Here is a 17,780-nt window from a genome sequence, read left to right as displayed (position 1 = left end):
AACTTCCTCTTGGTAACCGTTTCGCTCTCTTGTTAGACATCAGCCCCGAAGACTGTCTCGTCTTTACTGTGTAGAATCGGAACAGGTAGACTTGGTCGTTCTATCAGATGTGTGTGGTCTTCAGTGGTCAGTCACATCATACCGTACAAGGGATGGATTCATATATATGGAACACAATAGTTGTCTTCAAGCCGGTCGGTTCATGTCCTTCGTAGACTTTCCGGTAACCTCAGCTGTGAATGTTTTCTGCCACGGAGACAACACGGACAAAATGCCTTTCTTAAGACCCGTCCTTAGAGAGACTTGTGCAGCGTGCGAGCAGACAGTGGGGGAAGGATCTAATAAATGCTCGGAGGGAGCATTAGAGTACATTACTTTCCTCCAGATGATGGGGCTCGGCGGAGACTGTGTACAGAATGCTGAATCTTACTGATAAAAAGACTAGAAGATGCTCGTGCGTCTCTAAGCAGCGCATAAGATATGGATCCCGTGAGAAGCGGACAACACACAATATCACAAGGCTGGAGTTTCATCCGGATCCTTCTCTTATGGGGCATGAATGATTGACGCAGGCGCTGCAAACTGCTCTACCGAAAGATTACCGACGCGTTGGCAGGAGATTCTTCCTTTTTTTTTTTCAAAGCTACCTACATTGAACACAGTGGAGAGTTCTAGTCCTGTTAGATGACATACTTCTAGCATAAGACCCAATATGCACTTAGGGCTTATTCACACAAACGCGTTTGTGCTGCATATTACATGTGCAGAGTTTGCGCACGCAGTGCGTAGTGAATAGCACGCATTGATTTCAATGGGTTCGGCCCCATGTGCGTTCTTGTGCGCACATTTCGGTCATGCCAAAAAAAAACCCGCAGCATGTTCTATTTTCGTGCTTATAGTGACCGAGATAGCGCATATTAAACTTAATAGCCCATTGAAATCAAAGGGAGCATGCTTGGGGGATTTTTTTGCACATGCAAATATGCAGGGACTACTGAACTCGCAAAAAATACACTAAAATATGCACGCCCATTGTGCGAATACGCAGCGTAAAAATGCTTGTGCCCGTGTGAAGCCGGCCTTACACCCCCTTCACGCAGGGGAGTTTGCGCTCACAGTACACAGAGAATAGAACTGATTTATCTCAATGAGTTCGTTCACATGCAAGTATTTTTCCTGCGTTTTTCGGTCACGCAATAAGCCGCAGTATGCTCTATTTTCCTGCACATTTCGGTTGCACAAAAAACCGAGGCATGCTCTATCTTCCTGCACATTTGCGCAACCAAAGTCCCCATAGAAGTTAATGGGGATACTCAAATGTGTACAAAATATGGTAGGGGATGTGTGAAATACTGTAATTGCGCAGGAAAAAGAAAACATCTGGAACTCATTACACTAATTAGCCATTTCAATCGGTGCGTCCGTGTTTGCAGTGTGCACTTGTGCAGTAAAATAAGCCATTGTGCGTGCAAAAAAGCCTTGTTCATCCTGCACATATGCAGCGCAAGTACGCATGTGATCATGTGAAGGGGGCATCAGGGTGTAGTCTCATGGGGGTTTGTGAATTTGGACCATATAAATCGGTCCAATTTTCCAAACTAGTTTTACGCAGTTTTCGCGCACACTAGTGTTTTTTTTTAATTTGTTGCGTGCGTTTTTTATGCGCATATTTTAAAAAATCACATTTCCGGCCCACATGCAATGATAGAGGAGATTAGGACAGCTCCTAGGGAGCGTGCAGGATCTAAGTGTTACAGGTGGAAGTTATGGCTGGAAATAGGTGTGTTGTGGCTGCAGCAGTACTCTGGAAATTACACCCTGTTACTGGCGGGGGGCGCACTGCAGCTGGCACTGTGTGGAGAGCGCTCGGCTGTTTCCTTAAAGGGAATCTGTCACCATCTTTGTGCAGCATAAGGTAGTGACAGGCTCGCTGATTGCTGCGATATGTCTGCTGTAAAGTTTCAAATTGAAAAGAATGACTGTATACTTCTGTATACTTCATGCCGCCATCACACTGCTGCCTTTTTTTACGATGCAAAACTACATTTTCTTAGGTGTCGTCTCATCACAAAGTCCATTTGGCAGAAAAGTGCCCAAGACTTTATGCTTTGATATCAGTGTAACGGTGCAATTTACACAGGTGAGAAAATGGTGCGAGTTTTAAAACCACAAAACTTGTCCGAAAATACAACTCATTATTTGCAGCGGGTGTATTTACAGGGATGCTGCAAGACGGACAAATCGCAGCATGTTCTATTTTCACAGGTTCTGTTATCATCTGGAGATCTAGCAATAGTAGCATAGTATCCTAGGCCAAAAAAATACAATTGTCTATCCAGTTGAGTCTGTTTGTATCCTCCCTTGTTGATCCAGAGGAAGGAAAAAAACCCCAATGAGGCTAAAGCCAATTAACACTATTTTAGGGGAAAAAATTCCTTCCCGACTCCATAATGGCAGTCAAAATAATCCCTGGATCAATCCATGATAGTTCCTACCTGACTGTAAGACCCGGATCAACAACCTGCTGGTCACCTAATGTCTATATCATGTAATATCCTTCCGCTCTAGATAGACCTCTATCTCTTAAACTCCTCTATGGATTTTGCCATCACCACATCCTCAGGCAGAGAGTTCTACAGTCTCATTGCTCTTACAAAAAAGAACCCTCTTCTGTGTTGGTGATGAAACCTGCTTTCCTCTAGACGTAGCGGATGCCTTCTTGTTACCGTCGCAGTCCTGGGTATAAACAGATCTTGGGAGCGATCCTTGTATTGTCCCCTCATGTATTTATACATAGTTATTTGGTCGCCTTAACCGTCTTTTTTCCAGGGTAAATAATCCCAATTTTGATAGTCTCTCTGGGTATTCCAGTCTACCCATTCCGTTTATTAATTTTGTTGCCCTTCTTTGCACCTCTTCAAGCACTGCAACATCTTTCCTGAGCACCGGTGTCCAGAACTGTACACAGTATTCCATGTGGGGCCTGACTAGTGCCTTGTATAGTGGAAGGATAATGTTCTCATCCCTTGCCCCTATACCTCTTTTAATGCACCCCAAGACTTTATTAGCTTTTGCAGCAGCTGACTGGCATTGGTTGCTCCAGTTAAGTCTACAGACAACTAGTACCCCGAGGTCTTTTTTCATATTGCTTGGTGGCATCCGGTTCTCCTGCCCATGTGCATAACCTTACATTTATCAACATTGAACTTCATTTGCAATTTTCTTTGCCCAGGCCCCCGGCTTATCTTGGTCCTTTTGTAGCCGCACATTGTCCTCCGTTACAGTAATGGTCTTGTATAATTTCGTATTGTCTGCAAATATTGATATTTTACTGTGCAGTCCCTCTATCAGGTCATTGATAAATATGTTGAACAGAATGGGGCCTAATACTGAACCCTGTGGCACCCCACTAGCAACGGTGGCCCAATCAGAGTACAAACCATTTATTACCACCCTCTGCTTTCCATCTCTGAGCCAGTTCTTTACCCAGATACACACGTTTTTGCCCAATCCGAGCTGCCTCATTTTATATATCAGCCTATGATGCAGCACAGTGTCAAATGCTTTAGAGAAATCCAGATATACGAGATCAATAGACTCTCCCAGGTCCAGCCTAGAACTTGTCTCTGTCTTTTGGTTGTAGTGGCAAGTATCATGAACATAGCAATGTACCTTGATATTCCAGACAGAAATGTGCTGCTGACAGAGTGGCAATACTCCGGGAATGGTTGGCCATACTTCCAATAAGGCAACGTGCCTCGTCACAAATCCAATGTTGTTTTATGTGTTGAGGGTGTGGATGTTCCATGATTAGACTGGTCTGCACAGAGTCCCAACCTGAATTCTACTGAACATCTTTGGAACAAAGTAGTCAGGAAATATGAACAGAGTCCACCTTCTTTGAGAAAACTCGACAGACGTTTTCAGGATGAATGGAGGGAAATATCAGCTGTAGTGCATCAGACTTCAGTAGAAAGTATACCACTGAGAGTATCTGTTGTCATTCGGGCCAAATGAGCCCCACTAAGTAGTAACATATGCAAATGAATACTACTTTTGATTCTTGCTCAGGTGTCCAATTACTTTTTGGAAGGATAGTGTAATACCGCCTCTCATCTGTCCTTTTCCTGCAGTAGCTGCTACAGTATAAAAGTCAGGCTTGCAGCGTCTTCCTCCCCAGCAAAATCATTTGTTTTTGGGAGTGGGAGCCAGAGCCGTCAACTGATGGCATTCTTGAAGGGTTTGTGTATTTTTGTACGTCCCCTCTAACTGGATATTTGATTAGTAAGTGATTTTTTACCCCCAGACCATTTCCGATCTTCAATGCAGCCATGAGAAGTGAATTCAGATTCAGTCTATGGACACTCGCATGCAGTAGTATGTTGGTTTGTATTTTGCATCACTATTTGTAAACCAAAACCCAGAATGGAACATACAGAAGTATAATGGAAACAGTTGCACCCCTTTGTTTTTCGGACCCACTTTTTCCAGTTTTGGCTTACAAATACGGATTAAAACATTCTGAGCCAATTAGTGCCAAGTGAAAGCGATCTGTATGAGGACATTAGGGCACCTCGTTTGCTTACTTAGGTTAGGATTGTTGACAACCTTTTCTTTGGCAGGCGATTGTTGTTTTGCGCCCCTATAGAGCAGCGGTTCTCCAGCGGCGGTGACAGCTAAGCATCTTGATCGCGAGTCACCTCGTGCGCACGTTTCCTACAGGTAACTTGTCTACGAAAGCGCGTAAGCGGGAAAAATAATGTGTGTTTTAAGATTATTCCCTTGAAATCATCAGTAGAATAATGTAAAATTGTATCGCTTGAATGTATGCATGGCAGCTTTTTATCCCTGGAGGTTCGAGCAAAGCCCGGAGACGGAGATGAAGATTCCGCTGCCTAGCAGATTGTGCGCTCTAATCTGTATGTAGAAGCATCCCTAATAGCTGTCATTGGATTTCCTAAGAGGTGCCTGTCATCAGGAGGAGGGGGGGGGGAGATAAATTAAGTGTTTGCGCTTCATCGCTGCCTATAGGTCGTTGATGGCTGCTGAGTAATGATTTTTCTCTTTCTAATTGGTGGAGAGCAGCATCTCTTAATGGATGAGGGCCTTGTTCTCCCTCCCTCCTCCCTTTGTCTGCGCTTCCGCTGTCTCTTTAATCAATAACCTAGCTGTGCCCAGTGCTCAGGAGTTTGTGAAAGCTCCTTTGTAATAATGGATTGCCATGGATTACATAAACCACTACCTCCTGCTGAGTCAGCCCTCTGTCAGGGGCCATTCTTTCCAGCAGCGTTATACCTTTCTAGAGCGGCTGTTAGAGAGCCGCCTGCGGTGACTGTTGCCTGGCTGCTGTTTTGCTGCCCCTATCCTGCGGTTTACATCATTCTATATACCTCTTCTTTGCCGGGAGGTTTCCTGCTCACAAATTCTTCAAAATGCACTTTGGCTGTCATTTGTACGAAAAGGGGATACGGGGCTATAGGGTCTCCCGAGGATGCTGGATCTCTGACGAAACATCTCGGGGGGGCTGAGTGCTTTCTTTTAAATCACATTCCCATACTGTGTTTGTTGCCCTATCTGGTTGCTTATGCTTTAACCCTATGGTGGCAGAGGGTGTAGCAGTAGTGGAGGGAGCGCTATATAACCTACTTTTATGCATACCTGTGGGCATTTAAATCTACAGGACACTTTGTGCCTGACTATACATCGGGACCGTAAGGGGTTCTGAGCTTTTAATTGCTCATATAGAAAGTGTTAAATTTGATTAGTTTTCAATAAACATTATATTTTAAGGGACCCAATATAGGGTTATTATTGCCTTTGGCATATGTTGTTGGATTTTGGATTAGTTTTACTTAAAGGCCCATTTAGACACAATGATTATCACTCAAAAGATAACCAATGCGTCTAAACGCACGGCCATTGTGCACTATTCGTTCATCGCTGATTTTTAGCAAGCTAAAAGTCAGCGATGAGTCTTATCAGCGCCGCACGCTGAAAGCTGTGAGAACAAAGCAGCTGTTTGCATATACAATGTAGCTGCTGTTCTCGGAGCTGTCAGCAGTGTCCCGTCCTGCCTGCATTTAACTCTTAAATAGATTTCTAGCACAATTCACGCCTGTTTATGGTGTAAATTACATATCTGTTGGCCCAGGACAGCCACACCCCTCTCAACTACCACAGCCCACTTTTTAGAAAAGTGAGGCTGGTACAAAAAGTCACAAATCTTCACTTTGCAATTTTTTATGCCAGGAACTAGAAAAAAAGGCTTTTGAAATGCCTCCAATAGTGTCAGCAAAGTAACTTGTCTTTTTCAGTTGGAAGAAGAAAAGCAAGGGGTGGAGCAAACCCAATAATGTCAAAGGCTCGAGTCTAAGATAAATATCCAGAACCCAAAAGCCTTAGAGAGGGTTGCACAAAAATTTAATGGAGGTGCTGCCGATCTGATGTGTGAGGACCAAACAACTAGTATTGTGGCACCACTCTCAAATAAAGGTTGTAAGACAGTAAGATGTAATATTCAACTTCTCTTTTTATTAAATAAATTAAAAATCAGCATCAGATACACATTTCGGGGTGAACCCCATCATCAGTCAAGCTTGGTAGGGCATCACTCTTGGGACTGGAGTGATGTGGACCTAAAAGTGCTTGTAGTACCAGTAACAGAGAAAACCGCAACTGGGAACACCAGAAGAAGTGGGAAATCTATGGCTTTTATTGTGTTACATGGCAATTTAAAGTTTGCCGCTACATTCGTGTAGTTAGCGTGGTAACTATGAAAATAACATTGCCATATGTGTATAATTCTTGACTTGATAAATTCTCCTACAAGCCTAGAAGAGTTAAACATGTTCATACTGGCCACTTTCTCTTGTGGCTTTTACATGTGCTTGACGTTGCCCTTCTCTCAATTAAAGTCATTGGAAAAAACTAAAATTAGTACGCCGTGGCCATTCGTCTTTCAACTTCATTTCGAGAAGTACATTTTTAAAAAATCTGGTCTGCAACAATGGCACAAAGTACCAGATTACTGCAGGGAAGCGGGATGTGTGAGCATGTTCTTGTTTTATTCAGAGGGCTATATTAGATTTAGAGACATATATTTGGTGCCAAAATGATCCTGTCAGAGGAATGTAAGGAAACCTTTGTCTGCTATTGGGAAGGTGATCCCATGATTAGTGGCATAGTGTGATTTCTAGTCTACTGTCGCTCTTGCTAATCATCCCTTTCCAACATCATAGGTTTTTGAAGTTTCTTTGAAGCATTGTGTGTGAGTGTATAGCCTAGGTGAATGGCACCATTATAACTCTCAGACAGCTGCATTTGTTAAAGGGCTTGTATAGTGGAGATGATCTTAAAACAGCATTATGCTATTGGCTGTGTTACACCATTGGGGCATTATGGGGCATGACTACATATATTAACTAAAACATCACAAGAGGTTTAATAATAATCTTTATTTATATAGCGCCAACATATTCTGCAGCACTTACATAGACAGGGGAGAACAATTATAAAAAAACAAAATACGAAAACCACAGTTACATGTAGTAATCAATTGATGGAAACAATAGGGGTGAGGGTCCTGCTCCAACGGGCTTACATACTACAGATAGTGGGGTGATACAGAAGGTAAAGGGGCTGGAGATGTGCACAGTATGGCGAGGTGGAGAGTGAGGGATGCTATACACATAGACAATGGTCAGACATAAGCCGTGTGGTGGCTGAATCGGTATGACTGCAGGGGGTGGTTGATGGCGGCTAGCAGAGATTGCAGTCAGTAGGACAGGTAGCACATAATGGTATCACCAACTTTTTTATGGTCTTGTGCCATTCTTTGGCACAAAATACTATGGTACCACTAGCCAGACTATCTAGCATCATGTGTCTGGTATCTTGTGACTTACACCAAATGTATTATGTAGTGTGTAGCCTTTTGAAGAATTTGTTGCAATTTTAGCTTTGTAGTGTGAGTCCTATGACTCCTGTGATAAATGCACCCAATTCTCTGTACAAGCAGCATCATTTTTTAAAACCTTTATTGGAATTGACTTATATGACCTTTTTAACAGTTGATACATAGCGCTGGGTTTCCATATTAATGGCATAACTAGTTAAAAATACTTTACACCCAACAACTGTCAGGCGCATAAGCGCCCGACTGTATTTCCAGGGACTGTCACTCATGTGCTTTCACGTAGGCCCGATAGTCATTCAGTGAATCGAGGCCGAGCATGTTGGAGATTCCTTCCGGTTGCCCTCCTCCATTCACTGTGAATAGACAGCCATTGAAAGATTGAAGTCTCCTGTTTACACTGAGCAAGAAGTCACTTTATAGTCACTTCATTTCTGTGAGCTGAAATGAAGCAACTAGCGCCTATTGAGTGATTTCTCAACCCGTACAGTGAGAATGATTCTATCACCCTTGATAGCCTCAGACTCATTCTCAATGCACATACCTGGGGCAGCACAGCTTTAAAGGGGTTGTCCAGGTGTAGACATTTTTATTTATTTTTACATAGCTCCAAATGTATGAAAACAATAAAAGTGGCCATATTTACTGTTCTTTTTCCCATTGATCCAGCGCTGCAGCTCTCGCGATCCTCCCGGTCTTTGTTTATGAACAGCTACTACTTGACTGCTGTAGCCAATCAGAGACTGCAGTGGCATCATGGCTCCCAACATCAGAACTGTGATGCCAGGAGAACGGCACATGACCACTGCTGCCTCTGATTGGTGGTCAGGGGAACAAATGGGTGAGTGCAACTCATTTTAAAAAATCTTCCACACTTGGTCAACCACTTTAAATATCATCTTCTGTCATCCAAAAGAATTTGGTGAGGTACTAGGTCAATACAAGTGTGCAATACAATTGATGTATTGGGCGGTTTTGAGGCATCACTAAATAAAATAGACATATGGCTGGATCCAGAAGCTGTATATTGGCCTCAGATGGAGCTTTTGGCAAAATGCATGTTGGTTGTGGTGCGTGAACTAGTCTCTCTACTTGTGTGCACTTTGTATTGTTTATTTCTCTGATAGTTATTTTTTTGCACTATTTCTACTCATATTGTTCTATGTCTTCGATTCTGCAGTCTTTAAAGACTATGTATTGCGCTTTACTTGTTTTTTAATTGACATATTATTAAAGTTTTGGTTTTTTTTGTTTTATTTGGACCAGCTCAATTTTTTGTTTTTGCTGTAATTTGTTCAAGTAGACAATACCTATTGGGTTTGTCTAGTTGGTATTATATAATTAATCTGTCACAGCTTGTCGGCGTGTGCTGCTGTCATTTTGGTCTAGACACTGGTGGGAGCACTTCTATACAGGTATTTAGGTTGATTGGTTGGGTGAGAAGTGGATCATCCTAGTGCCAATCATTGTGCACATTTATCCCAGCTCCTCCTTTCAGAAGGCGCTGGTTATTCTCCAGTCTGGTTTGAGCATGCATGTTCCTAAGGTCTGTCAGTGTCTTATCTAAGTCCTGTTTCTTGTCTGAGTCTTGTCTAATCGTCATATTTGACTCCTGAGTCCTGTTTGAACCCAGTCAAATATCAAGTCTGACTTTTTTGTCCTGTTTGAACCCAGTCAGAGTCCTGTCTGACCCCTGGTCTTACCAGCGGCACCTGGCTTAGCCCTGTAATCTGTTAAAATAAGTCTCACTGTGGTTTTGCATATGTGTTGTAAAATCTCATTTCCTGTACTCTGTGGTATTACATTGTGTGCCATCTTTGCCACTATTCCCTGTCATCATCCAGGGAGAGTTAGGTTCTGCATAAGTCAAGGCGCTGCTCTCATCATTCCGCTTATAGGAACGGTTTTCCTTATCTTAGAGGTCCGGGCCAGTTTCCTTTGTCCCATGAGTTTGTTTTCCTTGTATTCCATTTTGTGTTTTCCGCACTTGTACTAATAAATTGTATGTGTTTTATCTGTGCGTTTTGTCGTGTTTCTACAACTCTGTATTTTGGTCCTTTATGGACATTAATATTTGTTCCCATGTAGGCCTCTTAAGATAAGCCCTGCATGGTTGAAAGAGAATTCTATCAAAACTGCCTCCCCAACTGAGTCTCACCACAGGCAAAATTTGTGAGCTGTGCGCCATACTTAGAAAATCTGAGTGTTCCTGCAAAACGCCACTCCTAAATGTAGTAATGTTAGACAGGTGAATCTATTTGTCATTAGAGAATTGTGTGTTTCCTACACAGCCACACCAAGGTGGTCATCCACACTCTGGCTGATGTGGCCACTATGCATGGCCGTAAGTCTTAGGCTGGGTTCACATAGGGCGGATTTGCTGCGGTTTTGCCGCGGATTGCCGTTGCATATCCGCACTGTGGCAAAACCGCTGCGTTTGCAGTACAATACAGCACAAATGAGTTTTGGAAAAAAGCTGTTCTCACAGTGCGGATTTTTTCCACACAGCCACAGTGCGGAAATGCAACTGTGGCGCGGTTTTAAAAGAAGCAGCATGTCCATTCTTCTGTCTTTTCCGCAGCGATTTTTTGTCCATAGACCTCTATGGACACAGTAAATCCGCAGCAAAATGTTAAAAAGCGCTGCGGAAAAAAACGCTTGTGGATTTTTCCGCAGGAAAATCCGCAAGCCAAAATTAACCTTTGAAGCGGTTTTGCCGCAGAAGCAGTTCTTCTGCGGCAAAACCACAACGGAAAAACCGCAGCAAATCCACCCTGTGTGAAACCCAGCCTTAGAAATCATTTTAGTAAATAAAATCACAAAAAATGCTCTAATTAAGAATTTCCATACCTTTAATTGTAAGGGCTGATAATATGCAATAAAATGGACACACGCGCAGGTTGAGATGAGTTTGTGCCTTGTTTGGCTGTGTGATAAGGGTTTGGTCCCATAATGCCGTGAACCACATTCACCTGGAAGCCCACTAACCAGCAGCCGTCAGTGGTCACAAAGTTTGCCAGTAAGGCTTCTTTCACACGGGTGTTGCGTTTTAACGCAGCCCGCATCTCTGCCGAAAATCACATGAACGAAGAATAGCTGGAGCAAGTTGTGGCTATTATTTGCAGGTTTTTTCGTCTATTCACACGGCCGGCTCCGGTGTATTGCAGGAAAAATACGCCGCAACTCCGAAATCCCTCAGATGGCAGAACTACTAGCAATCACTTTTAAATGCACTAGCCGCTGCTAAACTCCCCTCCTTCTCTAATGGCTTGCATAGACTCCCATAGTAGTCTATGGAGCCTCCAGCATGTTTCGGTCAAAAGATAGGGCATGGCTTATATTTTTGAACAGCATGAAATTTCAGTGGCTGATTTCAAGCCCTTATGTGCCATTTCTTTCGATCGGACATTTTTGAATGCCAAAAAATCGTTCATCTAAATGAATACATTGGAAACCAATGCTTTAGATGGTTGGGATTTAAAAGGGCGCATAAAAACGCTCATGTGAATAAGGCCTGACACTGCCCTCTTATTGGCAATACCTTTTGATCATTGACTGCTGCGGGTGGGCAATTAATCACATCATGAGACTATCACATCATGAGACTATCTCCAGTGGTCCAATTAAAGTAAATGGTGTGGTGGCACATATGCATGGCTACTGCTGACGGAATTTCGGCACCTTCCAGGAGGCAATGTCTATGGATCGGTGGCCGGACCCTCACCGATCAGCACGTCAACCCCTATCCTGTGGATAGGGGATAGCTTGCCAAAATGGGAATACCCCTTTCAGCAATTTATACAGATGCCAGTTTCAGCCAGCATCTTTGAATCACCAATTTGTGATGCTCTACATCAAGATACGGTACAAAGTATCCGATTACTAGGGAGTGTTACTCAATGCTAAACAGTATGTATTAAAGTGTAAAAGTGAGATGAAGGCCTGGCGCTCCCCCTTTAGTATTTGCTGACAGATCTACATGTATTAGGCTTGGGCTCGCGGAGGAGCTTGCAACAGCAGGCAGTCAGCGTTGGAGAGATTTTGTACAGAGACAGATTCCTGGAGTGAAAAGATTATGTGTACTTGTGAAGGGTTGGCAAGATGGAGAAAAAAGTCATGGAAAGCATTGAAAGATCTGTGAGTATTTTCTGGAACCACATGGTGCAGCGCTTCCCCTACGGCGAGGCAGGAATCGCTGATGAGGCGTCTCCCAGTGGTTGGTGAGGCGCCGCTGGGAGGCAGTTTAGGAATATATGCTGATCGCTCCTGCTGCAAGGCTTTTCCCTGACTGCCAAGATATCTGATGTACTGTAGATACCGGGCTGCTTTTGCGCTTTTTAAAATTTTATTCTGGATTTAAGTGAAATATTAAATATACCTTGAGCAATAACTGTAATTTGTCATGAACTTTGACCACTAGTGAGGTCCACGCATTGCATATATTTCCTAGTGAGACCTCCGTAGAAACCTATGAGAAGCCCTGATGTTAACAGGTAAACGAGTAGAATTCAAGGCAACAGTAACGGAAAGTGTTTTAAAGCAAATGTGGAATCACAAACAACCACCCCATGATGGTCATGTGGGCGTGTCTCTTCTGCTCGTGTCATCCAAAAGATGTTCATGTATGGCAGAAGGCAGAAAAGGGTTAACTATGGAAGGACAAAGATTTTTTTTTCCTGCCAGATTCTGATAACCAAAAGTGGGTGCTTTCATATGGGCGGAATCAGCATGCAGGGCACTCCACAAGTCATGGTACATAATGCAGACTAATTCCAACCTATATGAGCACCCTTAGGCCGGGCTCACATGAATGAGTCGGATTCTGCTTGTCAAACACCATGGCACCAAAGCAGTAGTCTGGTGCCACCCTAAGTATATTGATTTATATACTTTTGGGCACACAGGCTGGGACACTATGGCCAGTTTTACATGGGCATATTTGCAATTTCAATGGGTTCATTCACATGCACGTATTTTCCTGCTCATTTCAGTCGCGGCTAAAGAAAACGCAACATGCCTTATTTTTTTACACATTAGCGCACCAAACATACCCATAGAAGTCAATGGGGTTATGCAAAAGTGCATGTAATATGCTAGGACATTCATGAAACACTACATAATTGCGCAGGAAAAAGTACACATTTTGAACTCTTTAGAGCAATTATGGCTGGGAGTATTGGTGCGTATTTTTTGTGCATAAAAAGTCAGTAAATTACCCTGACGCACATGCAAAAAAACAACATTCATTCCTCAAAAATGCTGCACTCGTGTGCATGCACATACACTATGCTTGTGTGAATCCGGTCTAATTGGGGAAAAAAACCCTTTAGGGTGCATTCACACGAACGTATATCGGCTCGGTTTTCACACCGAGCTGATATACGTCGTCCTCATCTGCGGGATGGGGGGGGATGGATGGTAAAGCCAGGAGCGGGAACTGAACTCCCGCCCCCTCTCTGCCTCCTCTCCGCCCCTCTGCACTATTTGCAATGGGGAGAGGCGGGACAGGGGCGGGGCTAATTCCTCGGAACTTAGCCCCCGCCTCCTTTCATTGCAAATAGTGCAGAGGGGTGGAGAGGAGGCAGAGAGGGGCGGAAGCTCAGTTCTGGCTCTTCCATCCTCCTCCCCCTGCAGATGAGGACGACATATATCGGCTCGGCGTGAAAACTGAGCCGATATATGTTCATGTGAATGCACCCTCCAAGCAAGATTATTAAAGGGACATTCTGACTAAAAGACATTTTTCAATGCCTACCCCTCTTACCTGATTGCCTGTTAGACTCTGGAGGTCTCCTCTGTGTATTGCAGCCACTTCTACGCATTGCCTCTTGTCTGATGCCTATCAGCCACCATCTTGAGGCCGAGATTCATTTACTTTCAGTTTCACACCCATCCCATGATGCATCAGCACAGCATTAGCTAAGGCTGTGCTATTTGTGCATGCTGGGAGGACAGATTAATTATCATTACCTTCTATATTCACCTAAATAAGCAACAGACCATAAGTATACAGTCAGGAGGATGAGCTGTAATCTCTTCTATTATAACTGTGTGACAGGAGCTGTGTGATCATCATCAGTAACTGTGAAAGGAATGCCTGTGTCCTCCTATTAGCTGTTTATGTGGTAGATCCATGCAACAGCATCACACAAACTGAGACTCTGACTAGAAAATGAACACATAACCCCAAGTAGATGTGAGCTGGTCAGAATTGTGATCACATGACCATCTGAAGAGAAGGAGTCCAGGGCTCTCAGACAGAAATAACTAACCAAGGTAATACCAGCTCACTTATCTATATTAGGGGGATTGCTATATAATGAATGAATTAAAAAAATCAACGGAGTGGCCTTTAAAAGGCCTTCATATCCCAGTGACAGTGTGGCTTTCATCACTTCAGCCAATTCTTGGCATTGTGATGACCTAAAACCTATTTGTAACAGTTTTAGTGACTTTCCTCACACTTAGTTCTTGTGCTGATGTTGCTGTGGTGTTTGTTATGTGACCCTATTATAATGTTCCTCTCTACTTTTTAGAACTTTTCACATTTAAAACACTTTTAATAATATATGTAAAGGGTTACTTAAATATCCACAGGACATGCCATAATTGTCTGTCCCACTGGACGGAGAGGGAATGAAGAGGTGACCAAGCACCAAACGTGTCTGAACCTATCAGACATTTAGGGAATCTGTGAAAATACCATTAATGTACTGAGAATCATCCTTTAGGCTTTCTTCACACGGGCGACAAAGTTGCGTTTCTACAATGCTACAAATCGCATGTATGTGAAGCCCATGCTTTCCTATGGGTTTCTTCACACGTGATATTTTGTAGCACTTGACAACCCGACACAGAAACCGTGTGGTCCCGCTTTATGCCCGCGACACGTGAGGTTTTGTAGCCCATGTTTCCCTATGGAGCCTTCCTCTCTGTTGCATCGCATTGCACAAAAACACGATTTTCTTGCGAGGTGATGCAACTTTGACAGTAGGAAATCCTACTGTCAAAGCTTAATCTAAGCCCTAGCTGCAGAAAAAAATGTAAAAAACACATACATCACTTTACAAGCGCTCTCCGACACCGCCGCAGCTTCTTCCCGGGTCCCGACACTGCTACTCTTCTTCATCTTCTGGCCGGAGATTGAAAAATCCTCGCCTTCTGGAAGCAATGGCTGTGATTAGCTAAGCGTCAGCCAATCACAGCCAGCACTGTCCAGGAGCCAGGGATTTTTCAATCTCCAGCCAGAAGATGAAGAAGAGAAGCAGTGCCGGGACCCGGGGAGAAGCTGCATCGGTGCCCCAAACAGTGCAGAAGAGGTGATGTATACTTTTTTTTTTTCTTCAGCAACAGCTTATTTTCGGGGTAGGGCTTATATTTCAAGCCCCCCCACCCCCCGAAAATCCTCACATGTGATGCTACAAAGTCATGCCACTTTGTGGTGTCACTTGCGACTTTGTAGCATTACAAAATCGTGGTATTGTCGCGAGAAGACGCAGCGATATCGCACAGACCAGCGGTACAATATCACCCATGTGAAGGAGGCCTTAAGGTTCTGATAGTTTTGTGATGCTACACATTTGCCGTAGCTGATGCTCATCTGTAAGTCAGGACCTGAATACTCTTCCGTTGCCTTCTGCTGTCTGGCTTGATACGTATCCACTGCTAATGATACAGACTCATTTTAGCACTGTATTTGGCAATTATACATTGTATCTCCAAAACAGAAATACCGTTATAGAACACAACGCACAAATGCAGTAATAATTAGTTCAGCTTTTCCAGATAAAATGCATACTGGGATTTGCTAGCTGAGATGTTTTACGTCTTTCCTTTTCTAGTCCGGGGTTAGATGGGTTAATACATCTCTCCACCTAAGCATCTCCAGTGAGTGTGCCTTCTAGACAGTCTATTCTTGTTCTCTGCTTTTATGTCCTGAGGCTTTCAGAAACAGATGCAATCATTCGCCCGTCCATGCCTGGGATATGTAACCACGTAGCGGAGCTCGCTGACACAAAGCAGACATTACCTAGAACACCTGCACTGTAATCTCCAGTCATTTGTTCATTTTCCTGCTGGTCCCATATGGGAAATGATTGGGTGTATGGCTCATTAAGACCTGTATTAAGTTCTCTTGATAATGTCAGCCAATAACTCATGACTTGAGGGTCCATCTCTAAAGACCTTTACGAGCTAGTTATGTGGATGCACACGTGGTTTAGGTTTTTATGAATAAGTGGAAGAGTGTGTGTAGACACATGTAATTACACACTGATAAGCAGAGCCCCGACTAAACCCGAGCTGAAGAGGAATAAATTGCTTTGTATAACATATGGTCATGTGGTAAGGCGGACTGTGCAAAATCCATTGCTGACCTACGGTACAGCCAGAGCATGAGCTCCTCTCTTATTTCCTACAAGCTATGGACATGGTTCTCAAAACTCCAGACAGAGAGAAATACTCTTAAATAAACTCTGTACTTACAGCTGAGTTATCCTACGTCCATTTCTGGGGAACCGCCTACAAAAATAGGTTGTCCTATGTGGAAACAATTTCTTAACAATTTTTAGGAAACTTTCAAGTAGGGTCATTAATGTTTCTATGTAGCCATGCTGCAGCATAGTGTATTTTAATATAGAGTAGTGATGAGCAAACTTTTGAAAAGTTCAGTTCGAATAATTTGCCAAATTTCTGCAAAAAGTTTTGTTCGTTCAAACTGGAGCAACACTTAACCCATATGCCTAAAGCTGGTGTATAACACTAAGATCCATAAAAGCTCAGTGTAACACTCTTGAGTCACCTAGGAGTGTATTTAAGTACTTTTGGGCTTTTTGGGCTTAATGAAGACGAATAGAAGAACTGTGTGCAAGGTATTATTGGCTACCTTGAGGTCATACATTGATTTGCTGCAGAGGTATTGTTCCATCTTCCTTATTTACATATATTTCCCAGGGGAGCATGAATGGTCTAATAAGCCTCCTCACTCACCTCCTAGGTGCTCTCCTTAAGGAGAAATGATACCCTTCCCAATGTTTGTTCAGGTTCTGCATGCAGAAAACTGAACGTCGGATCGGCCCACGTGAACAGGCAGTCGCTCCCTTATGGACCACTGCCTGTTTATTGTGAATCGATGTGAACAGACTGGGATGATCCCCGTCTCCTCCCCCTCCATTCAGTCAGCGATGCTTGTTCCTGTGTAAACGCACAGGAACGATCATCGCTGGGACTAGCTGTCCTGCATCTGCGCCCGACAGGTCATCCCGTGTAAGGCCTCATGTCCACAGGGAAAATCAGGCCCACCGCGGATTCTTCATGTAGAATCCCTCAGCGGGTCCCTCCTTTCCCACGGACATGAGGCCTAAAAAGAAGAATTACTTACCTGTACGGACGCTGCGGATCTGCCCTCCATTGCAGCTGGATCTTCTTTTATCAGCCCGGCGGATGTGCTTGGCACGCCGCAGCGTGCCGCATGCATGCGCCGTGCAATCTTTTTTTTAAACTCCTGCTCTCCCACGCTCCCACGCCAGAGAGCAGAAATTCAGCTGCGGGTGTGCCGTGGATCCGGACGGCTGCAATAGAAGCCTGCGGGAGCCCCGCACTAAAATGGAGCATGCTGCGGGTGTTTTCCCGCACACGCAATCCGCGCCTCAAGGGAAAATGGCATCCGCAGGTATTTAATTACCTGCGGGTGTCCAATGCATCCCTATGGGTGTGGATCACGCGTGCGGGTGATCCGCTCCGCATTTTAAATGTTATTTTAGCCGTGGACATGAGGCCTTAAAGGACCTTAATATATTGTGTTACATTTATACATCTGTTTATTCCTAATTGTCTATGATTTACATACAGTTTGAAAACATGTATACAA

At 43.7% G+C, this 17,780-nt stretch overlaps 1 protein-coding gene across 1 annotated transcript in view; it reads left to right on the top strand.

The window, feature by feature from the left end:
- Positions 1–17,780, top strand: part of LOC136625606 (uncharacterized) — a 532,926-nt gene that overhangs the window by 422,969 nt on the left and 92,177 nt on the right. The gene's annotated exons all lie outside the window — the stretch shown is intronic.

The sequence above is a fragment of the Eleutherodactylus coqui genome, chromosome 4, assembly GCF_035609145.1.
Source record: "Eleutherodactylus coqui strain aEleCoq1 chromosome 4, aEleCoq1.hap1, whole genome shotgun sequence".
Taxonomy (NCBI): Eukaryota; Metazoa; Chordata; class Amphibia; order Anura; family Eleutherodactylidae; genus Eleutherodactylus; species Eleutherodactylus coqui.
The sequence above is the reverse complement of the archived record's forward strand: the minus strand, read 5'-3'. Positions and strand labels throughout refer to the sequence as shown.